The sequence below is a fragment of the Symphalangus syndactylus genome, chromosome 1, assembly GCF_028878055.3.
Source record: "Symphalangus syndactylus isolate Jambi chromosome 1, NHGRI_mSymSyn1-v2.1_pri, whole genome shotgun sequence".
NCBI lineage: Eukaryota > Metazoa > Chordata > Mammalia > Primates > Hylobatidae > Symphalangus > Symphalangus syndactylus.
In genome coordinates, this window is record NC_072423.2 from 107,946,724 (window position 1) to 107,971,398 (window position 24,675).

Genomic DNA, 24,675 nt, shown 5'->3' on the forward strand with positions numbered 1-24,675 from the left:
AGTACCAAGAACAAAGGAGGTGCTCAGTAGTAGATGGAGACAAGTTGCTAGCAGGCTGGTAAAGAAGCATTGTAAATATGCTGGTTTTTAACTGTGTTGGTAAATACTGACTGGAAGACAGTTCTGAAGATACAGATACCAAATAGATGTTTCTGAGCTTAGTGGTCTTTTTTATCTGGTGTCATTTTGTTGATGTGATATAACATATATTGTGGAATTAAAATTCAATGGAGAAGGTTTGGGCAAATTACCTTATTTAAGCATGTGTTATAAGTTAAGTTCTATATATACAGAGATGTTTGTCACTTTCTCAGTCAGCTACTGTAAAACAAGTACTAGGCTATAAATAACATATCATTACAGAAAAACACAGTGTATTTTGGTTGTACAAATTAAGTGAATGTCATCTCACTTTGAAACATGGCTCCACAATTACCTCCTTGTGCATTTTCCCCGTCTATATTGTGTAAAGAACATTAAGAAAATTTCTTGTATAATTTTCTTTCTGCCACTCACCTCCTCCTCCCAAAAGCATCTCTGGACTAGAAAGGGCTTACCAGCCCCACAGAGGGTTCAGTCAGGACCCACGTGCTACTTTCCCCTGGCCTGGCAGCCATGTTCGGTCACTGCCCAGTTGCTCTCTCGATGCCTTTGTCTCTCTTTGTCCTTCCCTGGGATAGGTAGCTCAGGCTTCCTGCACCACACCCCCTTGCACTCCTTGCAGTAGGAGCATTGAAGAGTCAGAATAGCTTTCTGGTTGTTCTTTCTTTACCCAAAGAAGTTTCACTTGCTTGTTTGTTGAGAATGAGAGAATCCATTTGAGTTTCCTTTTTCTTTCTCCTTTACTACTTAAAACATCCTTCCTTTTCATTATGATTGCTTGCTTTTAGCTTGTTTCCTATTGGCTTGAGGCAAAGAGATCATGTTTTAAATCTCTGTAGCTGCTACATAGTAGAGCATAGTATAGAAACCAAATATATTTGACCTTGAACAGCACAGGTCAAATCACATGGGTCCACTTTATGTGGATTTTCTTCTGCCTCTGCCACCCCTGAGACAGCAAGACAACCCATCCTCTTCCTTCTCAGCCTACTCAGTGTGAAGACCATGAGGATGAAAACCTTTATGATAATCCATTCCACTTAGTGAATAGTAAATATATTTTCTCTTCCTTATAATTTTTCTAATATTTTCTTTTCTCTAGCTTATTTTATTGTAAGAATACAGTGTATAATACATATGCAAAACATGCTAATCCACAGTTTATGTTATCAGTAAGGCTTCTGGTCAGCTGTAGGCTATTAGCAAAGTTTTGGGGAGTCAAAAGTTATATGCAGATTTTTTCCTGCGAGGGCAGTTGGTAATCCTGATGCTTGTGTTGTTCAAGGGTCAACTGTAAATATTTGTTGAATGAATAAGTGATTCATCTGTTTAAAAACCAAACTTACTGAAAGAGTGAGGGATTATATTACCTAGCACCAGATTTCCTCCCACCCTTGTATTCTCCTGTATTCTCAGCAGATTAACAACTTTTGTTGTTCAAAATGCGGGATTCTTTTTTTTTTTTTTGAGATGGAGTCTCTGGAGTGCAGTGGCGTGATCTCGGCTCACTGCAATCTCTGCCTCCCGGGTTCAAGCGATTCTCCTGCCTCAGCCTCCCGAGTAGCTGGGATTACAGGCATGTGTCACCATGCACCAGGCTAATTTTTGTATTTTTAGTAGAGACGGGGTTTTACCATGTTGGCCTGGCTGGTCTTGAACTCTGACCTCAAGTGATCTGCCCACCTCGGCCTCCCAAAATGCCAGGATTACAGGCATAAGCCACTATGCCCAGCCAAAAGTGGTATTCTCACTTCCTGTTTTTTCTTTTTTCATTTTCTTCATTTTTATAGACACAGGGTCTTGCTATGTTGCCCAGATTGATCTCCAACTCCTGGGCTTAAGTGATCCTCCTACCTCAAGCCTTCCGAGTAGTTGGGATTACAGGCGTGAGCCACCATGCCTGGCTGGTATTCTCACTTTACAGAGTAGGATATCAAGACCCGGAAGGGTAAACAAAATCTTCCGGTCCGGCATGGTGGCTCACGCCTGTAATCCCAGCACTTTGGGAGGCCGAGGTGGGCAGATCATGAGGTCAGGAGATGGAGACCATCCTGGCTAACACAGTGAAACCCCGTCTCTACTAAAAATACAAAAAATTAGCCAGTCGTGGTGGCAGGCGCCTGTAGTCCCAGCTACTCAGGAGGCTGAGGCAGGAGAATGGTGTAAGTAAACCCGGGAGGTGGAGCTTGCGGTGAGCCTAGATCCCGCCACTGCACTCCAGCCTGGGCGACAGAGCGAGACTCTGTCTCAAAAAAAAAAAAAAGATCTACCTAGGGTCATGAAATTTGTTTGTGATGAACTGGAGTTTGAAGTCAATGTTACTATATGTAAAGCCTGGTTTTTCTTTTTTGTTATGCAACACTATTTTATACTACTTCCCTAGTGACCAAATGGAAGACTTATTTAGTACTTTTACAAAGAGAACATTCTTGTTGGAAAGAATGTGTGTGTATGTATTAAGATTGTATCCATTACTTTCGTTTTGGAGAGATACTAATCATTTAAAATGTTTTTGAAAACTTTTGAAACAGCCCAAAACAGAAAAGTTACAAGTACAGTAGAGAAAACTTGTGTTTTCTTCTCCAGAACCTTTGGCAATAAGTTGTCCGCCTGATGCTTCATCACTCTGGAATTACCCTAGTGTGTGTATGTTTCCAATGGTAAGGACATTCTTCTACATAAGTACAACATAACAAAAGCAGGAAATTAACATTGATACATTATATTACCATCAAATACTCCTCAGACCCCCCCATTCCCCATTCAACTTTGACCAATAGTCCTAGTCCCAATAAAGACCTTCCAACTCCTTTCCCCACCGCCCTTTTTTTTTTTTGGGACAAGCAAAAGGATTCAGTTCAGATTCACATGCTTTGCTTTTAGTTGCCGAGTCTTTCTCAGCCTTCTTTTGATTTTCATGGTCTTGATGAGTTGGAAATTATAAGCCAGTTATTTTGTAGCCTGTCCTTCAATTTGGGTTTGTCTGATGTTTTCTCATGATTAAACTCAGGTTGCATATCTTTGGCAGGAATATGGCAGAAATGATGCTATGTCTCATTGCCTCCTAATAGGTGACATACAATTTCAATTTTTTGCATTTTTCCACTGCTGAATTATTCTTCCATTTATAGTGGATATTTTATGGATAAGTACTTCCAAATTATGTTAACTGTCTCATTCTTCATCATATTTTCAATTTATTGATTTATTATATAATATGAACTCATGTTTTTTAGAGCTATAATCTTTTATTGTTTGTATTGATGCTTAAATTGTCTCAGATTTGGCCAGTGGGAGGCCCTTCAAGCTGCTGCTTTGCCCTTTTGACATGTCTCCATTATTCTTGGATCATTTTCTTGTTTTCTGGCACAAGTGTTCTAGGCCAGAATTTCTCAACTCTGGCACTGTACGTACTCATATGTGTGGTTATTTGTTTCAGCATACATTCCATTCTGCAAAGAAATAGAAGATATTTGAAAAAATAATTAGCAAATATTGACTTTTTTTGGTCGTTAGTCTAATATATCACTTAGAGTGACTTTTTGATACAACTGTGAAGGTGGCAGGCAGCCTGATATTCCTTTTCTGTGTATTTTTCCTTTTTCCTACCTAGCAGGGGAAAAGAGGTCTTGTTTAGGAAGTGCTAAGTAGGGGTATTAAAATTGTCAAAGCCTTTTAATTGTCAGAACAATAATTTAAAACAAACACAAAAAGCCCCCAAACACTTTTGATTGATAAAGCATTTCAGTATCATTGAAACAAGAGTGGGAGAGGGGATGTGCTCCTCACCCATCTGTCACATACTTAGTGAGCATGTGTCTACTGGGATCAGGGACCATGGCTCTTCATGAGGCAGCCAGGGCTACAAAGCCAAACAAAATTCAGTGTGGTCCTTGCATACCCACATGGAGCTTACAGTCTACTGGTTAAGAGACAGAGCCATAAAATGAAACATGGAATGGTGGTCATAAAAGGAACTGCCCGGAGCAGCAATTCCTCACTTGTGAAATATAGCAAATGTTCTACTTTACAAATTGTTCTGAAGGTAAAATGAGATTATGTAAGCAAAAGTCCTTTGTAAACTGTGGAAGGTTACATAAATGAAGTACAGTCTTCCCTTGGTGTTTGCAGGGGATTGGTTCCAGGACCCCTCCATATGCAAAATTCATAGATGCTCAAGACCCTTATATAAAATGATGTAATATTTGGATATAATCTACACACATCCTCCTGTATACTTTTTTTTTTTTTTTTGAGGTGGAGTTTTGCTCTGTCGCCCAGGCTGGAGTGCAGTGGCAGGATCTCGGCTCACTACAACCTCTGCCTCCCGGGTTCAAGCGATTTTCCTGCTTCAGCCTCCTGAGTAGCTAGGGTTACAGGCATGTGCCAACACGCCTGGCTAATTTTTGTATTTTTAGTAGAGACGGGATTTCACCATGTTGGTCAGGCTGGTCTTGAACTCCTGACCTGGTGATCTGCCCACCTTGGCCTCCCAAAGTGCTGGGATTACAGGTGTGAGCCACCGCGCCGGGCCTGGACTCTTTTCATGATTGCTAGAGTAAACATCCCCTCAGAACTAACCTCCAGGCTCTTCCTCCCCACTCCATCCTGAACATCATCAGTCTCTGATCTCTCTATATGTGCACTGCTGCTTACTTTCCTGTCATTTTAATCCCATTCAGAAGCCTTCAGTCTGAAGTTCAAACTCTTGATATATAAGGCCTCCAGGCTAACTCCAACCTAGCTTTCCAGTCTTTTGTTACTTGCCTTGAAGTGACCTCTCACTATGCTTCTGCCAATGGGCTAATCAACTTTTTCAGGCAGCAGTTTGAAGGCAGAGTCCAATAAACTTGTTGGAGCTCAGCCACAGCATCTGCTGTGACTGCTCCTCCTCATCCCTCCTCCCAAGAACCTGCACTGCATGGTCCTGCCTGCCCCACCCAGAGTGCCCTTCTGGTTGCCGGCTTGGACCACAAACTCTTTCCGAAGGCTGGTCTGGAATTGCTACTGCCCCTTCAAGCATGTCCACCCTCTCTCTGTCTTACAATTGGCTGAGTTGTTTCTATGCAGCTGATTTTTCTGACCCATGTTCACATCGTTTACATCCCAGGTAGAAAAATAAAGATGACACAAAGGAGAAAAAATACCCCAGCCAAATTGGTCTAGTCACTGTGCCTGAAACACATATTGTGTGTTGTCATCTCTAGTTTTTGCTTTTATCCTCCTGCCTAGAATTCTCTTCCTCTTCTCTGTTTTTCAAAATTAAATCCCAGCAGGGCGCTGTGGCTCCTGCCTGTAATCCCAACACTTTGGAAGGCCAAGGTGGGAGGATCATTTGAGGCCAGGAGTTTGAGACCAGCCTGGGCAACACAGTGAGACCCAATCCTGTTTCTACAAAAACAATTAGCAGGATGTGCTGGCATGCACCTGTAGTCCTAGCTACTGTATGGCAGGATAAGGTAGGAGGATCATTTGGGCCCAGGAGTTTAAGGCTGTAGTGAGCTATGATTGTACCACTGCACTTTGGCCTAGGTGACAGAGTGAGATCCTGTCTCTTAAACAAACAAAAAAACCACATGGCTTAAACCCCCTCTTCACTTTACTCCCATCATTCGTACAGCCTATTCAGAGCATTTGGTAGTCATCATTTACCATCGTAAAGTTGCTGTTAGGTTTTTCCAACTGGCGTAACATGCTCTCAAAGTGTACGGACTGTATGTAACATGTGTTTATATTTCCCATTTTTATGTAATCTTGAATAAGTTTTTGCTGTTGATAAGAAAAGTGACCTGACTACATTCAGACCAGCTCCCAAGAATTTAAAAAGAACTCCTGACTTTTCAAAACTACAAAGCAATAAACAAACTGAATTTACACTGGAAGAAAAAAAATTATTAAACTTTATATTAATTGTGCATTTTGTGAAAAGTTACAGCTTATCTGATTTGTGTCTCCTCTCAGCAGAAGATAATCACTTTTGTACTGTGAATATTGTTGTCAAGAAGGAAGCCTCAAACTTGAGACAATCATGTTCCCTTCTCATTCTTTCCGGTTCCAGGGATGGCTGCTTCGGCTTAGCACATGTGTGTGTTGGCTGGCATCAAGGTGGAGGCCCCACGTTACACACATGAATGAAGGCTCCTGAAGGCTTTAGGGGCTTAAGATGGAGAACCCTGCATTTCTCTTTGTACACAAGAAGTTGTGTCTCAGAATTTCAGAGCTCTATCATTTGGTTGTCTACCATAATTAAAAGTGAAAATCAGAATAAAGCCACCTAGGTCATTAAATGCAATTCTTTCTTTAAAAAAGAAAGAATGGCCAGGCGCGGTGGCTCACACCTGTAATCCCAGCACTCTGGGAGGCCAAGGCAGGGGGATCACAAGAGATCAAGACCATCCTGGCCAACATGGTGAAACCCCTTCTCTACTAAAAATTCAAAAATTAACTGGGCGTGGTAGCACGTGCCTGTAGTTCCAGCTGCTTGGGAGGCTGAGGCAGGAGAATCGCTTGAACCCAGGAGGTGGAGCTTTCAGTGAGCCGAGATCACGCCACTGCACTCCAGCCTGGCTACAGAGCGAGACTCTATCTAAAAGACAGAGAGAGGAGGAGAGAGAGAGAGAGAGAAAGAAAGAAGGGAAGGAGGGAAGGAGGAAGAGGGAGGGAGGGAGGGAGGGAGAAAGGAAGGGAAGAAGGAAGGAAGGAAATGCTCCTGAGTACCATGAAGGTAAAGTATTTTGTGCCGTGAGAACATGAAACGAGGAAATATGAATTTGTTTCAGTAACTGAATATGATCTAATACTTGACGAAATTCCTTCTTTTTGAGTTAAAACCTCATATCTATAACTTTAAAAGATGAGTTTCCAGTGACCATTGTTTCTCCCTTACCATTCTAGCTTCAGCACTCATTGTTGAAGGAGTAGGTTGTTGAGGAAAAGAATGGTTAGGAATTGGAAATATCTAGCTAATGGTGATAATCTTATAGTCATTCCATACTTGTTAAGTATTGTTGATTTCTCAGAAAGATTTCTAAGATATAAAATGTATTTTGGATGTAATGTCATGTAATTTTGGATATTAGTCATGGGAATCACCTCTCACGCTGCTGAAATGCAGCAGTTTCTTTTTTTTTTTTTTGATCTTTCTGTGGTATTGACTGAAATGCAGCAGTTTCTTCAGCAAAGTAGTAGCATCCATGAATATAATGCTGTCAGTCACTATGTGCTCTTTAATACCTGTGTTTACAACAACTAATTATGATGCTACTGCTTCTGTGGTATGCCCTCTGAGAAGGCTGATTTGTTACTATAATTTTATTTTTTGGCTTACTTTTTATTATGGAGGTATTTGAGCATACGGAAAAACAGAGAATATCATGTTACTTGGTTCCCACAATTGTCAACACGTGGCCCACTTGTTTTATCTATACTTTGCTCTCATGCACATTCACAATTTTGCGTCCCTCATTGCATTGTTTTATAGCAAATCTCAAGTATTATATCACTTCATAAATAATTCAGTATCTCTAAAATGATGACTTTTTAAGCCATAATACCTTTATCACATGTAAAATGAATAATTCCTTAATATTATCAAGTATCTAGTTGTGTCATCATTATTTTAAATTCTCTATCATGTGAAGAATATGTTTTAATTGTGGTATTAGCTTGATGCAGAACATAAAGAGAGTTTTTCTTTTGAAATTGGAGTATAAAAAGAATAACCCTGTTTCTGGAATGAAAATTTAAACACCATCATCTTTTTTTTTTGAGATGGAGTCCCACTCTATCACCCAGGCTGGAGTGCAGTGACACTATCTCAGCTCACTGCAGCCTCTGCCTCCTGGGTTCAAGTGATCCTCCTGCCTCAGCCTCCCAGGTAGCTGGGATTACAAGCATGTGCTACCATACCTGGCTAATTTTTATATTTTGAGTAGTGACAGGGTTTTACCCTCAAACTCCTGACTTCAAGTGATCTGCTTGCCTCAGCCAGGACCAGAGAGGGGGGGAAAAACACCCAATAACTAGACATCTTCATATAACTATCAGTCTTGGTTAATTTTAACTTACATTATATTTTCTCATTGCTTTGAAAGTTAATGAATATCATATGACTTGCTGAAAGAAAGAGGAGGCTGTTGTGAAAATTCCTGCTTCAAGTTTAAGCAGGCTGGCGCTGAGCAGGTGTTGAGTTTGTGGGCTCTTGAGCCCAATGACTGTAGGGTTTTGGATGGTAGTCAGTGGCCTTGGACTGTGAGTTTAGCACCCTCAAGACAGACTTCCAATTTTTGCTCGTTATTCATTACAGTTCGCTGCGGCAGGTGTTCAGTGAGCACTTAGTTTATTCAAATTAGACTAAAGAGAATACCTCCTAACTACAGAATACTGAAGTTATTATAATTTGAAATAATAACTTTGGGCCTGGATAGTTTTGCTTATTTGTTAATTCAAGATACTGGGCTGGGTGATTTCTTTCTTTTTTTTTTTTTTTTTTTTTGAGATGGAGTCTCGCTCTGTCGCCCAGGCTGGAGTGCAGTGGCGCGATCTCGGCTCACTGCAAGCTTCGCCTCCTAGGTTCACGCCATTCTCCTGCCTCAGCCTCCCAAGTAGCTGGGACTACAGGTGCTCGCCACCACGCCCAGCTGATTTTTTGTATTTTTAGTAGAGACGGGGTTCACCGTGTTAGCCAGGATGGGCTCAATCTCCTGACCCTGTGATCTGCCCGCCTTGGCCTCCCAAAGTGCTGGGATTACAGGTGTGAGCCACTGCGCCCAACTGGGCTGGGTGATTTCTAAGCTCTCTTGCTTTTGTTATAATTCAGAAATGGCACAATATGTAGTACACATATTTGAACTTTTAATAGGAAAATCTGAACAACTCCATAGAAAACAAAGTTTAAAACAGGCAATAATCTTTCATTTGTGTGTGTGTGTGTGTGTGTGTTTGAGACTGGGTCTTGCTCTGTTGCCCAGGCTGGAATGCAGTGGCAGGATCAGTGCTCACCGCAGCCTTGACCTCCTGGGCTTACGTGATCCTCCAGCCTCAGCCTCCCCAGGTAGTTGGGACCACAGTCATGAGCCACCATGCCTGGCAAATTTTTTACAATTTTTTTTTTTGGTAGAGATGGGATCTCCCATTTCCGTGTGTTGTCCAGGCTGGTCTCAAACTCCTGGGCTCAAGTGGTCCTCCTGCTTTGGCCTTCTAAAGTGCTAAAATTTACATGCGTGGCCACCGTGCCTGGCTTTTTCTGCACTTGTTTCTTTCCTTAGCTAGAGCAGTGGGGTTCCTCTATTAGAAATGAAGACCTGCTTGCTGGTGGGAGCACAGTAAATGTGAGCTGCCATCTACTTACTACTGGATTCAAGATGCTTGAAAGCAAAACTCTTCTGTTCAGGGATGATCTGAGGATGTAAGAACAATTAAGAGTGATGGAACTTTTTCTTGTTTGAAGAGTTGGAGTCTGTGTCACACAAACTAAAGTGACACACGATCATGGCTCACTGCAGCCTTGAACTCCTGGGCTCAAGCAGTCCTTCTGTCTCAGTCTCTCTAGTAGCTAGGACTACAGATGTGAATCACCACACCTAGCTAACTAAAAGAAAATCTTTTTTTAAGAGACAGGGTCTCACTATGTTGCCCAGGCTGAAAGAACTTTAATGTTTATGTGTACTTTTTTATGTAGTGTAGAACCTTCCCTCCCATGTTGATATTATTAATTTGGGAAAGAAAGGGGGTCGATGATCACTTGTAAAGAATTGTGCCCTTGGAATTTTGTGTGGTTCTTTTTTGGTTTTGACTTGTTAGGGAGAACGTCAAACATATATAAAAGTAGACTAAACAGTGAGATGAATATCCAAATATCCACTATTCAAAGATTGCTTCTGTAATAAACTCACAGCCAATGCGGTTTCATCTGTACCCACACCCCTTTCTTTTTTTCTTATTATTTTTTTCATTTTAAGCATTTGCAATAACTTATTTACCCAACCACCTATTGGTAGATATTTGAGTATTAAACCATTAAAAAATATTGTAATTAATACCCTTTCTTGCTTTGTGGTCTTGTGTGAGTTTTTTAAAGATAAATTCCTGGAAGGAGTGTTGGGTCAAAGAGCATGCATTAGGCATGTTTTAGTTTTTGTAAATTTCTTCCAATTTTGAGATGTCATCACATTGCTTTCCAACAAACCTGTACTAATTTACGTTTTTGCTAAGTTCTCACTTGTCTTTCACCTAGAATCACTGTTTGCTTTCTCTCTGTCTTTTATATATGTGTATATATGTAACATATGTATATATAGGCATATATATGTATTTATATAGTCCCCTGTGAAACATTTGAGGCTCTGTTGCAGACATTATGACTCAGTACTCTTAATACTTTAGTGTACATCTCTAAGAATAAGACATTTTCCTAATGTAATTGTGTGATCACAATACAGTGAACCACACTTTTAAAACTTAAAAAAATTCCAAATATCAGTTTGTTTTATTGGTAAATATTATAGCATGCCAAACATTAAGGTCTCTTTGTTGTTGTTGAAACATAAACAAATACTGTTTTTTTAATGCTTTCAAAGAGGAAGCCATTGCAAAAAAAAAAAAAAAAGTGGCTTAAGAGAAAAAACATTACAAAGGGAGGAATAAAACCAAAGTGTCATGTATGCTTAAAGCAGTGAGTAAATAAAAACCTAAAAAAATTTAAGAGTAGGCTGGGCGCGGTGGCTCACGCCTGTAATCCCAGCACTTTAGGAGGCTGGGGCGGGCGGATCACGACGTCAGGAGATCGAGACCATCCTGGCTAACACGGTGAAACCCCGTCTCTACTAAAAATACAAAAAATTAGCAGGGCTAATGTGGTGGCACATGCCTGCAGTCCCAGCCACTCACGAGGCTGAGGCAGGAGAATTGCTTGAACCCGGGAGGCGGAGGTTGCAGTGAGCAGAGATTGTGCCACTGCATTCCAGCCTGGGCGACAGAGCGAGACTCTGTCTCTAAAAAAAAAGTAAAAACTTCAAGATGCTTTCATGCCATGGGTCATGGGGTCTCCTTGCTTGGTCTGTAGAGCTTGGGGGGCCCATCAGGCAGAGGGGTGGGCACTCACTGTGCCTCCCACCCTGCTGCTTGGGTGGAAACATAACATGGCACAGGATGAGTGGGGGCTCACCCTCCTCAGGGAGTCATGGCAAGTGGCCACTCATGTGGCCCACTCCCCTCATGACCTTTGGCCAGTGACACCCACAGCAGTGGTTAGGGGCAAGGACACGAACTCCTGTCTTCTGGAGCCTTTGAACATAGAATCAGGGTGTGGCTTCCCCTCTGGAAGCTGGAGGGATACACCAAAAGAGCACTGGCCAAGGCTTTTTGCCTCCCCTGCGATGTCCCGAGCTCCTTGACTACCCCAACACAGTCTGGAAGCAGCTCTCCCAGAATCCAGCTTCCCTGCCCCACCCTGGAATGCAGGGCCAGGTCCAGGACTTGCTGTGGCGCGTGGGTGGCTCCTCCCCGCAGGCCTGGTCAGAGGAGGTGGAGCGTCGGCTCCTTTTCCAGCCTGCAGGCCGGTGTCCACGGCTGTGCTTGGCCTCTTTCACGTAGGGTTCCAGAAGCCCTTGGTGGTCTGCTTATCCACCTTCACCCCGGGAACGCCTTGACCCAGCAGCCAGTCGTGAGGTCCTTGTGCTGCCCGGCTGGCCCTGGCACCAGAGCAGGCCGCCGTTGGCGAAAGCCTGGATCTCCATGACGGCCTTTGTACTGGGCCCTTGATCAGCAGACGCCGGCGCAGGCCTTGGGCGAAGAGCATGTCCTCGGGCGTCCCCGGCTTACGCATGGAGGACGAGGGGTAAGAGGAGATGGAGGGGCCGAGGGCGGCTCACAGTAGAGCCAGCTTAGTACCCAGCTCGCGCACCAGCCGAATGCGCCCTCCATGGTGGTCGGTGGCCGGCAGGACAGCTCTGCGGGTGCCAGGCCATCAACAGCCAGGCGAGCAGCGCTGCACAGCCGTCACCCTGCAGGCCCTTGCGGTCGTAGCTGAAGACGTTGTGGGCCAGTCAGGTCGACCGGCAGCACCAGCTCCCCAGGGTTGAGGGACAGGGCTGGCCCCCTGTTCATACGCCCACAGGGCCCAGGAGATCACAAGCTCGTTGGAGTTCTTCCTGAACCGCCGAGATGGCGAGGAGCAGAACCAGTGTAGCATGAGCAGAACCAGTCCCTTGGCCCAGGTGGGTGGGCGCTGGCGTTTTCTTAGTCATGGCTGCAGCCACCCCGAGGTAGGAAACAGCAGAGACCCTGGAGGGACCCTGCGAGAGCGAGAGCTATGGCTGGGCCCTTCAGCACCTAGGGAAACCACCACGATGGGGGGGGCATGGTGGGTGGCCCTCAGCTTGAAGCTGCACCCAGCCTTTACTTTCTCCAATGCGTCAGCAAAATAATGTTATTGATCTACATTTTTTCTTTTCTTTCTTTTCCTTTTTTGAGACGGAGTCTCGCTCTGTCGCCTAGGCTAGAGTGCAGTTGGCGTGATCTCGGCTCACTGCAAGCTTCACCTCCTGGGTTCACGCCATTCTTCTGCCTCAGCCTCCGGAGTAGCTGGGACTACGGGCGCCCGCCACCACGCCCGGCTAATTTTTTGTATTGTTTAGTAGAGACGGGGTTTCTCCGTGTTAGCCTCGTGATCCGCCCGCCTTGGCCTCCCAAAGTGCTGGGATTACAGGCATGAGCCACCGTGCCCGGCCTGATCTACATTTTTTCTTATGAGCACTAGAATTTATGCAGAGCTCAGTTCCCATTGTTACACATGCTGTAATTTAAAAAATTTTCTTGTACAACATTGTGAATGTCCTTAATGCCACAGAACTATACATTTAAGGTGATTAGAATGGTAAGTTTTATGTGTATTTTACAATAACAAAAATAAATTTAAAAAATATTGTTTATAGGATCCAAATGACCAACACGTTGTGTTGATATCTTCTGTTTAAAAAATGTTTTATTGAAGCATGTTTTATATTGTAAGTGACCTGCTTGATGAATTTTAGTAATTGTATAGAGTTATGCAACCATCATCACCATTTAGTTTTAGAACATTTCATCACCCCCAAAATGTGGTCATTTACAGACAATGCATCCCGATTCTGGGAAACCACTGATGTATTTTCTATACAATTTTGCCTTTTCTAGAAATTTCACATAAATAGAATCATCCAATATGTAGTCTTTTGTGTCTGGCATGTTTCATATGGCATGAAGTTTTTGAGATTTATCCTTGTTACTGCATGTATCAGTAGTTTGTTTTTATTGCTGAGAATAATTCCTTTTTTTTTTTCTTTTTTTTTTTTTTGAGATGGACTCTCGCTCTGTCGCCCAGGCTGGAGTGCAGTGGCATGATCTCGGCTCACTACAAGCTCTGCCTCCCGGGTTCACGCCATTCTCCTGCCTCAGCCTCCCGAGTAGCTGGGACTACAGGTGCCCACCACCACACCAGACTAACTTTTTGTGTTTTTAGTAGAGACAGGGTTTCACAGTGTTAGCCGGGATGGTCTCGATCTCCTGACCTCGTGATCCGCCCGCTTCGGCCTCCCAAAGTGCTGGGAGAATAATTCCGTTGTATAAATAGGTAAAACATTTTGTTTATCCATTCACTAGTTGATGGACATTTGGGTTATTTCTAGTTCTTAACAGTGAACACTTGTGTTAAAGTCTTTGTGTGGCTGTTTTCATTTCTTTTTGGTGATCCTCAAGAGTGGAATTGCTGGGTTGTATGATAAGTCTTTGTTTAGCTTTTTTTTTGTTTTTGTTTTTGTTTTTTTTGAGACTGAGTCTTGCTCAGTCGCCCAGGCTGGAGTGCAGTGGCGCGATCTCGGCTCGCTGCAGTCTCCGCCTTCCAGGTTGACGCCATTCTCCTACCTCAGCCTCCAGAGTAGCTGGAACTACAGGCGCCCACCACTACGCCCGGCTAATTTTTTGTATTTTCAGTAGAGACAGGGTTTCACCGTTTTAGCCAGGATGGTCTCAATCTCCTGACCTCATGATCCGCCTGTCTCAGCCTCCCAAAGTGCTGGGATTGCAGGCGTGAGCCACTGTGCCTGGCCTGTGTTTAGCTTTTTAAGAAATTGCCAAACCATTTTCAAAGTGGCTGTACCAGTTTTACATTTGCACCAGCATTGTATGAGGACTCACTTCTCCATCCTTATTAAATTTCCTATTGTCCGTCTTTTAGCCATTTTAGTTGGTGTGTAATGATACTTCATTGTGGTTTCAATTTGTATTTTCCCAGTGACTAATTATCTTTTCATGTGCTTATTTGCCATTCATATGTTTTCTTTGCTGAAGTACCTATTCAAATCTTTTGATTGAAAAATTGGATTGTTGTCCAGGTGTGGTGGCTCATGCCTGTAATCCTAGCACTTTGGGAGGCTGAGGTGGGCAGATCGCTTGAGCTCAGGAACTCGAACCAGCCTGGGTAACAGGTGAAACTCTGTCTCTACTAAAAAAATAAAAAAATTAGCTGGGTGTGGTGGTGTGCACCTGTAGTCCCAGGTACTTGGCAGGTCTGAGGCAGGAGGATCACTTGAACCCAGGAGGTTGAGGCTGCAGTGAGCCAAGATGGTGCTACTGCACTGCAGCCCAGTGACCAGAAGGAGACCCTGTCTCAAAAAAAAAAAAAAAAAAAAAAAAAGGATCTTTTTTTTTAAGAGCTTTTTGATATAAATCCATATTAGGTATATGTTTTGCAAAAAATTTTCTTTTTAAGCCTCTGGCTTGTCTTTTTTCATCATTATGTCTTTGAAGAGCAAAAGTTTTGTTTTCTTTTTTGAGATGGAGTCTCACCCTGTCACCCTGGCTAGAGTGTAGTGGGGCCATCTTAGCTCACCGCAACCTCCGCCTCCCAGGTTCAAGTGATTCTCCTGCCTCAGCCACCTAAGTAACTGGGACTACAGGCACATACCACTGTCCTGGCTAATTTTTGTATTTTTAGTAGAGACGGGGTTTCGCCATATTGGCCAGGCTGGTCTCGAACTCCTGACCTGAGGTGATCCACGCGCCTCAGCCTCCCAAAGTGCTAGGATTATAGGCGTGAGCTGGGGGGTGGAACCCGGCCTGAAGAGCAAACGTTTTAAACTTTGATACAGTCCCAGTTTATTGTTTGTGCTTTTTCCGGTGTCATGTTTTAAAGTTATTTGCCAGGCTGGGTGCAGTAGCTTACACTTGTAATCCCAGCACTTTGGGAGGCTGAGGCAGAAGGATCGCTTGAGTTTAGGAGTTTGAGACCAACCTGGCAGCATAGTGAGACCAACTTCGACCACTTCTCTACAAAACATAAAGTTAGCAAGGCATGGTGGCATATGCCTGTAGTCCTAGCTACTCAGTAGGCTGAGAATGGGAGGATTGTTTGAGCCCAGGAGGTCAAGGCTGCAGTGAGCAGTGATCGTGCCCATTGCATTCCAAACTTGGCGACAGAGCAAGACCCTGCCTCAAAATAAAAATAAAAATTCTTTGCCAGTCCAAGCTCAGAAAGATTTTCTGTTTTCTTTTTCTGGATATTAAAAAATATTGGCTCTTACATTTAGATTTATGGTCCATTTTGAGTTTTTATGTATGGTATGGGGTAAGGTTGAGGTTCATTTTTGTCCATGAGGATATCCAATTGTTTCTGTACCATTTGTTGAAAATACTATCCTTTTTCCATTTCCATTGAATTACCTTTGGCATCTTTGGATCTTTTAGTCCGTGAATATGGTATGCCTCTCCATTTATTTAGGTATTTTTTTAGTTAACTAAGCCGTATTTTCCAGTTTCAGTGTACAGGCTTTTCTTTTCCTTTTCTTTTTTTTCTTTCTTTCTCTTTCTTTCTTTCTTTCTTTCTTTCTTTCTTTCTTTCTTTCTTTCTTTCTTTTCTTTCCTTTCTTTCTTTTCTTGATGATACAATGAATAGATTTTTTTCAAATTGTTTTTAAAATTTCATTTTAAATCTCTTTTAACCTATAGTGTCCTTCTCAATTTCTTGCTCTTTTTTTCTTTCCAATTTGTTTGATAAAACCAGGTAGTTTGTCTAACGGTGTTTTCCAGAGTTTGATTTTGCTGATTGGCTCACCATTGTGGTGTTTAACATGTTCCTCTGGGTGGGGCACGGTGGCTCATGCCTGTAATCCCAGCACTTTGGGAAGCCAAGGTGGGCAGATCACCTGAGGTCAGGAGTTTGAGACCAGCCCAGCCAACACAGTGAAACCCCATCTCTACTAAAAATATAAAAATTAGCTGGGTGTGATCGTGCACACCTGTAATCCCAGCTACTTGGGAGGCTGAGGCCGGAGAATTGCTTGAATCCAGGAGGCAGAGATTGCGGTGAGCCAAGATGGCCCCACTACATTCCAGCCTGGGCCACAGAGTGAGACCCTGTCTTAAAAAACAACCAAACAAACAACCAAACATGTTCCTCTAACTTCTGTATGGTGTTTAGAAGCTCAACCAGATTCAAGTTTGGTTTTTTTTTTTTGAAAGATAGTTCAATAGTTGGTGTTGTGTTCTTCCATTAAGAGGCACATAATGTTTCAGGTTGTCTCTTGTGATTGATGTGTCTCTGTTATTGATGGTCAACACCTAGATCCAGTAATTTAATGGAGATTCTGTCATTCCTTCATCATTTATTAGCTGGAATACTTTTATAAAAAGAAACTTCTCCTTATCTTCTGTTTTGTGACCAGATGGCACAGTTGTGTGTGATCTCTTTAGTTACAAATGAAATGACTTTGTTAACAAGTAGGTATTTTTTCTAATGCATTATTTCCCAGTTGAATTGGCAAACAGTTTGAACTTATTAGCAGGTTGAGGATTTGTCTGTTGTTGTTTTCCTCTGCAGTAATGGCTTATGAATAAACCCTTCTGTTGGAAACTGTATGAAAGTGTTCTACTCGTATTATAAAGATGTGCTTTATAGTCATAGACTGTATATATCCTGAATTACTGCTTTATAAGAGCCAATTACAATTTTGACCTTTTCCCAGTGTATTATTTTGTAATAAGTATATGATAATCGGTTGCTTTTTTTTTAGCTTTGACTTATGATGCTTCTGTCTCTTATACTGTTTTATTGTTATAAAAGGATTTTTCTGTTCTTTCCTTGATCTTGTGTATAAATAAGAAAAGTTACAAAATTGACATAAATTATATTGAGCTCTTGCTATTTTACTGTTATTGTTTTTCTTTTGTATCTTAACTGTTTTCAGAATTTTTGTATGGGATTTTTTCCCCCTTTTTTTGGCTGTCAGTGCATCTGTTTTAAATACTGTCACAGTAACTTTGTAGTGTTTCTACATAGTTGTACCTCCTGCTAGGAGTTACATGTAGCAGATGCTTAGCATTGTCAGGGCCAAGTGAATGAATGGGGTCGGGGATAGGGAAGGTTGGTATACTAATTGATTAGCCTAGAATTATCCCTTAAAAATAGCAGTATAGAAATTTACTGCTAGCACATAAAGATTATGTGTTTTATAAAGTAACTGCTGCCAATATAGCAGGCATTTAAACAGTATAGCAGAACAGCTAGTCTGTGCCAGATGTAATATAGGTCAAATTTTGAAGTAATTTGGTTTAAAATGGACTTTTACGTGTAATATAATGTATAAGATGTAATAGCTTTGCTACAGATAAAAAGTATTACTCAAGAAACATGTAACTAAACATGTCCATTTAGCATATGGACTACACAGTGCAAAAAACTACATGTTTTTTATGGGGTTTTGGTTGAAGTTTATAAATGTTAAGGGTTTTGCATAGAAAAAAAATTTTCCTACCCTTTTTACCCACTCTATGTGCTATTTTTTGAGCTGTTTAAAAAAAAATACAGCGTTATATTTTCAGAAATTGAGAAATCTTTAAATTAGTTTTCTTGGCCCTCTTTTAAATTAAAGGATAAGTATGATAAATAATGTGTTGAGACTCCAATTCTATCTAAATAGCTGCCAGAACTACTCCTGATCAGTTTCATTCAGACAGAAGTTGCAAGCTCACCACTGTCAGGCACAGTGTAAAATCACAGAGAAAGATGAAGGTGGGGCCCAGACCCTGAGGAACAGGTAGGCCTGAATCACTCCAGGTGAAATGCTCTCCTAGAGGGTCCCACAAAATGCTGTGGTAGTTTTGAAGGGAGAGAATTGAATTCTGCATGGGAATGTATATTTATTGTTTCCTTTACTTGTGGAGTGTGCTAACCCACCTATGATTTCCCTTAGTTTTTCCTTCTGAAAGATGATCTGCTTTTATAAAATTATTGGTTAGTTTAAGGAAACATACTGAGGAAGGAGTAGTTTTTGTTCCCATTAAGACTGATTACCAAGATCTCAATATCAAAGTCTAATTAACTGAGCAGATTTACCCATGACCTGTTTTGCCTAGTCACAGAAATACAAGATATAAAGCAGAAATCAAAATCACTTTAACATTTTATTATTTTAAAAAAATTTTTATTTTAATTTTTATGGCTACATAGAGGTGTATATATTTATGGGGTATGTGAGATGTTTTGATACAGACATACAATGTGTAATAATCACATAATGTAAAATAGAGGTATCCATCCTCAAACACTTATCCTTTGTGTTACAAACAATACTTTATTCTTCTATATTCTGTTTTGGACTACAGATAAACTGGAATGTATTTTAGAGGAGAGACTAGGAAGGTGAGGCAACTCAGGACCTGTTTAGGAAGAACAGTTGATGAATGTTAGTTCTCTCAGCTATATGAAGGGCTCTGTGTGAGTGAATGAGCACAGACTCATTCTGAGTGGGCAACAGCAGTGGGCAGAAGCCATAGGGACTTGGCAGCAGGTTAAGGATAGGCTTTGTGGTGGAGCTGCTTAGAAGTGGAATAGATTATCCTAGAATACCTTCTATTGTGGGAGTTTTTTATCCCTGTGTCATTGATGGTGTTGGAACACAGAAATGGACAACCTCCTCCTCGGGTATGGATGATGTTTTAGTCATTTGAGCTGCTATGACAGAACACCTGAGACTCAGTAACTTATGAATAATAGAAACTTATTTTCTCACTATTCTGGAGTCTGAGAAGTCCACAATCAAGGTCCTGGCAGATTTAGTGTCTGGGGAGGTGTCATTCCTCATTGATGGTGCATCCTCACGTGGTGGAAGGCGGAAGGGAATGTGAGAGCAAGAAGGGGCAGGCAGCTCTCAGAAGCTTCTTATAATGGCATTGATCCAATCGCTTCCTGAAAGGCCCCACGTCTTAATACTGTCATGTTAGGGATTAACTTTCAACGTTCAGGCTGGGCGAGGTGGCTCACGCCTGTAATCACAGCACTTTGGGAGGCCGAGGTGGGCGGATCTCCTGAGGTCAGGAGTTCGAGACCAGCCTGGCCAACATGGTGAAACCCCATCTCTACTAAAGATACAAAAATTAGCCAGGCGTGGTGGCGCTTGCCTGTAGTCCCAGCTACTCGGGAGGCTGAGGCACATTAATTGCTTGAACTCAAGAGGTGGAGGTTGCAGTGAGCTGAGATTGTGCCACTGCACTCCAGCCTATGCAACAAGAGCAAAACTCCATCTCAAAAAAAAAAAAAAAGTTTCAGCATGTGAATTTTGGGTGGGACACAACATTCAAACCACAGCAGATAGGAAAGAATTCTCTAGAAAAGCACTGTAGGGTAATGGAGAGCTGTTGTTATTTGTGGAAATGTTGGCACATGAGAATGGTGTGTACCACAGAACTGTTGAGGACCGTTGGACTGGGTGTTACTTATTAAGGTTTTTTCTAACTTTTAGACTCACCAGCCTCAGTTATTCAGTGAAACAAAGAGCAATTTTAAAAAATCATCCAGGCAGCTGGCTTAATGTATGTAAAAGTGCAGTGCTAGGTATAGTTGCTGAAGATACTATGCAGACGTTTGCAAATGAGACAGTAATGTGGGTGTAAAGTAATGTGGGTGTAAAGTTATTTGGGAAAAAATGAGCAAACAAAAAATGTTTGTATGTTGAACTTCATTACTCATCATTTGAAGTGAAAAAATTATTCTCTTTATACTTCACCCCACTTCATTAATATCTCTCCAGAATTGCAAGGTTGATATCACCCCATAGTAGTAATGTTTGTTCATTAGGTTTATTTCCTTGCTTTATGCGTAATGTCTGAATTCCCAAGGCCAAAGCTCCTTAGTTTTGATAATAGTATTTGTTAAAGTTGAGAAAACTTTTCCTTCCTTCCTTCTTTCCATCCATCCTTCTTTCTTTCTTCTCTCCCTCTCTTTCCTCTCTTTCCTCTCTTTCTTGCTTAACTTTTTCTTGACGTTTTCAAATATTAAGGTGGCTCTTTGAAGTTTAACTGTCCAACAGTCTGAATTTCTTTGACGTTTTGTTAAAGATTCCGAGAAAAGTAGTATTCTGGTGTTTGAATGGCTTATTGATTTTTTTTCTTTAACGATTGCTTTGAGATGAAATTGAAGTAAACTTAAGACTTTGGATAGTTAGATTTGACATTAAGTCTCTTCAAGCATTTGGTTTTGGTTTCCAAGTCAGGAAGGACCGAGTGTTCTGTCATCTGACTCTGTGGCACAAAATTCCAAACTTGATGTGGCTGAGCCTGTGATACGCTTCAAAATACCATTTTGGAGGAATTTAATGTGAGTTAAACAACTGAGTTGAGTTGTCTTTTATACTTTAATAGAGAATAATACTGCATTTATCTCACATCCTATAAGAGAAAACTGAGGAAAAACCTCTTAATGACTTCAGGTGTATGCTTTGAGTTATTTTTACCTTTATGATGATATTTTTCCGGAGTGAGTGGTTGTGTTTTGCCCAACTAAGCCTATTTATTTTTTGAACAGTTTAAATGCAACAATTAAAATAACAACCCCTCCCAAGAAAAATCCTAAAAGACAACTAGCCTTTGGAATATATCCGAACAGTTTTAATAGACGGTGCTGGAAATCTTTTCTCTTTGAAGGAGACATTAGTAACCAATTGTCTGCCTCAAGCCTACCTTTTGTGTTGTTAATTTGCAAATAACGAAGTTTTAAATTCTTGTCAGCCTGTTTAGATGACTTCAGGCACCTGTCTGTTTCAATGATAGTTTTGTCCAAGACTGAAAGAAGTTATACATTATGTAAACACTGTTTTTTTCTTTTTCTTTTTTTTTTTTTGAGATGGTGTCTAGCTCTGTCACTAGGCTGGAGTGCAGTGGCGCAATCTCAGCTTACTGCACCGTCTGCCTCCTGGGTTCAAGCGATTCTCCCAGCCTCCCAAGTAGCTGGGACTACAGGCGCGTGCCACTATGCCCAGCTAATTTTTGTATTTTTAGTAGAGACAGCATTTCACCATGTTAGCCAGGCTGTTCTCTATCTCCTGACCTCGTGATCCGCCCACTTCAGCCTCCCAAAGTGTTGGGATTACAGGTGTGAGCCACCACACCTGGCCTTATTTTTTTCTTATAAAACATGAGCATTAGTAGGAATAGTTTTATGGAAGGCATGTTTCTTTCTTTCTTTGTTTTTTTTTTTTTTTGTTTTTTTTTTTTTTTGAGACGGAGTCAGGCTGGAGTGCAGTGGCGCAATCTCAGCTCACTGCAAGCTCTACCTCCCGGGTTCACACCATTCTCCTGCCTCAGCCTCCCAGAAGGCATGTTTCTTATAACACATGAAAACATGACCATTAGTAGCATAGTATTATTAAGGATTGAAAATTATACCAATAATTTTGTACTAAGCGCTGTAAAGTGGAATTGGTAAGTCCTAATCTTAGAAAACTGGCCACCTTTGTAATATTGCATTTAAGTTCACAAAATAATAATTTAGTGTGGTAGGAAAGAAACCAAATTATTTTTAGGGAAAGAATAGAAAAGTGGAGAAAAGAAATCACGAAGAGGAATCTTTGTTTAACAGGTATAGAGATTTAACCAAAAATTTCTATATATTTAACGTAGATACTTTTGGTTTTCAGAGAATGTTTACATATGTTAGATTGAAAGATGTGGGGGTACTGAAATCTATAAAAACAACTATTAAGGTATGACTAGGGTCTAATACTAACCAAACAGAAGGCTGCCAAGTGTCCTGCTGTGCTTTGGAAATAACAGGTAAATAAGTAGACTGCTATTCTGCCAATTACGGTTTTGGTTTTACATCTTACTTATGAGTCTGTTTAGATTCCTAATTAATTATCATAACCTAGGCTGGTTTTTTTCCTCATGTCTATTTAACTTTTTGTGCCAAATTATTTTACAGATTTAATGTGTTATGTAGTACATCTCTAGTAGTAACCAGAGATTTACTCCTTTTTTGGAAGCACTTATTTTAAAAGCTCCTAAAGAGTTGTTTTGTGTTCTAAATAATTTATACTTTTTCTAAATAACTAATACTTGTTCCTTGTATCATTGTTGTTAAATGTTCAGCATGCCTCTTAGGTATTGGCTCAGTGTTTTGCAGCAGACATTCACCACTGTGTTTCCCCGAGGATACCCTCGCAGCAGCATTACCCTGGAGTTGGGAGGCATTCTTGAGGGACAGGTTCTTGAGGTGTTCTTGAGGGACTGACCTGTATGGTTGCCTGTCGTGATTTTTGAGGGGTGGTAGCCTATCCAAAAGTTCTCAGTATTTATAACTGATAATCTAGTTCTTATAGGGCCTTAAACTTAAAAAAATTCCAGTGAATTAATTGCACAGCATATGTGTCTATAGTCTAGGCATCTTTAAATTCTAACATAGAGCTTTTAAAAATGCTTGTATGTTTAATGTAACAATACAAAGCAGCAAAATCCCCAGAGCATCCTGCCTTATAATCATGAGTTAAAGTTTGGTGAGTGATTGAACCTCCCAAGGGTCTCTCTAAGTCAACCACTATAACTTCCCCTTAGCTCTCTTCTGGGTTGAGGCAGAGCCTCTTACTCCCTTGGGGAAAGACTTTGTTTTTTATGCTTTCCTGATGATTCTGACATTATTGATGATGGCTGTTTATTACACTGATTTTTTTAGCCTTTTGGCTGCTCTCTTCAGTGTTATTCCATTCCATTAAAGAGTTAATAAGGAAATGTGTTTTAATTTAAAAATGTGTACTGTATAAGTTTGCTAGGAGAGGTTAGAAGGGTATTTGTTGAGAAAAAAAAAAGAAGGCATCTCACTTCCTTATGGGTTGGGAATCATCTTTGAAACAGTAAACATTCATTCTAGTAAGAGGCTTGTTACAGCAGTAATAGTTGAGGGCTTCCTATGCAATAAACTTTTAAGTACATTAATTGAATAATCAAGGTAACTTTATGAGATAGGTACTGTTGTTAACATTTGCATTTTACAGATGAGGACACTGAGACATAAACTGATTACTTCACTAGGCCACAGCCACACAGCAAGCAGGCTGGGTAGTCGGGACTCACACCCAGCAGTCTGGCTGCCAAGACCACATGCTTCCTTGCCAGGACTGCCCTGTTACTTTTGATATGGTGTTACCATTCATGTACCTTGATTTTCTCCTGTTTTGAGGTCTAAGTAAACACGTAAAAATTTTGTATGTTGGAAAGTTGTAGCCTAGGTTCAGTAGCCTCAAAATTTATGACCCCTAACTCCCTTAGCTGGGAGACATGGTTGCATGGGAATATGAGGGGTTTTAGACATGCTTCTAATATTCTAATAAATAGAATTTATTAGATAGTTGCTGTTTGTATGGTGTGGTATTTTACATAAATTATTTTAGTCTTCACAACAGCCCTTCACCATATTCCCTGTGTAACAGATAAGGAAACTGAGCTGGTAAGTGGTAGACTGTGCAACTTAAGCTGGGTCTCATTTTTTATGGTTAGTCTAGTCTAACTAGTGGTCATTCCCCAGCATGTGAGTTTTGTTGTTCACTTTTCGGAGAAATATTTTCCCCAGCTGATGAAGACAGAAGTGTAAAGTCAAAGACTTGTGTTCTCATCTTAAGCACCTCTTCTGGTGAGGGATCTTTTTCGAGATACTAACTATGCTAAGCTTTGGGTAGAACAAGTTTAGTTATACTCAGTATTCAGCTTCAGTTGATTTTTCAACCTCCTCACGAGAATAATCTGCTTTCAATGTAATGTAATTGGCTTTTATGTTGCTTCCAGTTCTTTCTCAACAGTTTATGTGCCAGGGAATTTGTAGACATAATATCACATCTGAGGCAACAAGGGATTTAGTAGGGGAAAAAGTGAAGACTGTCAAATGGAGGTTTCTTTGGTCCTGTCGGAAGCTGTCTTTTTTCCTGGCACATGTATGTGCACTTGATATCTCCTTTAATTGACCTGTCTTTCTGATCTTTAATTGTGGTCATCAGGGAGCTTTCAAATCTTTCCTCCTCCTCTTCTCCTCTCCCAGTTGTCTTCCTTTTTGTGGGGTTGGCTATACTGAGATGAGCACAGAGGTGGCTATTTGTGGGGTAAAGATAATTAAGTAACTTTCTAGGCCTGATTAGAATTAGGTCTCTTTGGTTTGTGGTCAGCTCCTAAACCTAGAGCTAACTAAGAACCTCAAAAACATTTGGAGGCCTTTATTTCAGGTTTCCGCTTTGTTCTGTCTGTAGCTGAGCTCTTGCAGTTAAACTACGTTAGTGTCCCTGA

At 41.2% G+C, this 24,675-nt stretch overlaps 1 protein-coding gene across 10 annotated transcripts in view; it reads left to right on the forward strand.

Annotated features, from left to right (window-relative positions):
- Positions 1-24,675, forward strand: part of SFMBT1 (Scm like with four mbt domains 1) — a 151,262-nt gene that overhangs the window by 36,528 nt on the left and 90,059 nt on the right. The window lies entirely within an intron of this gene.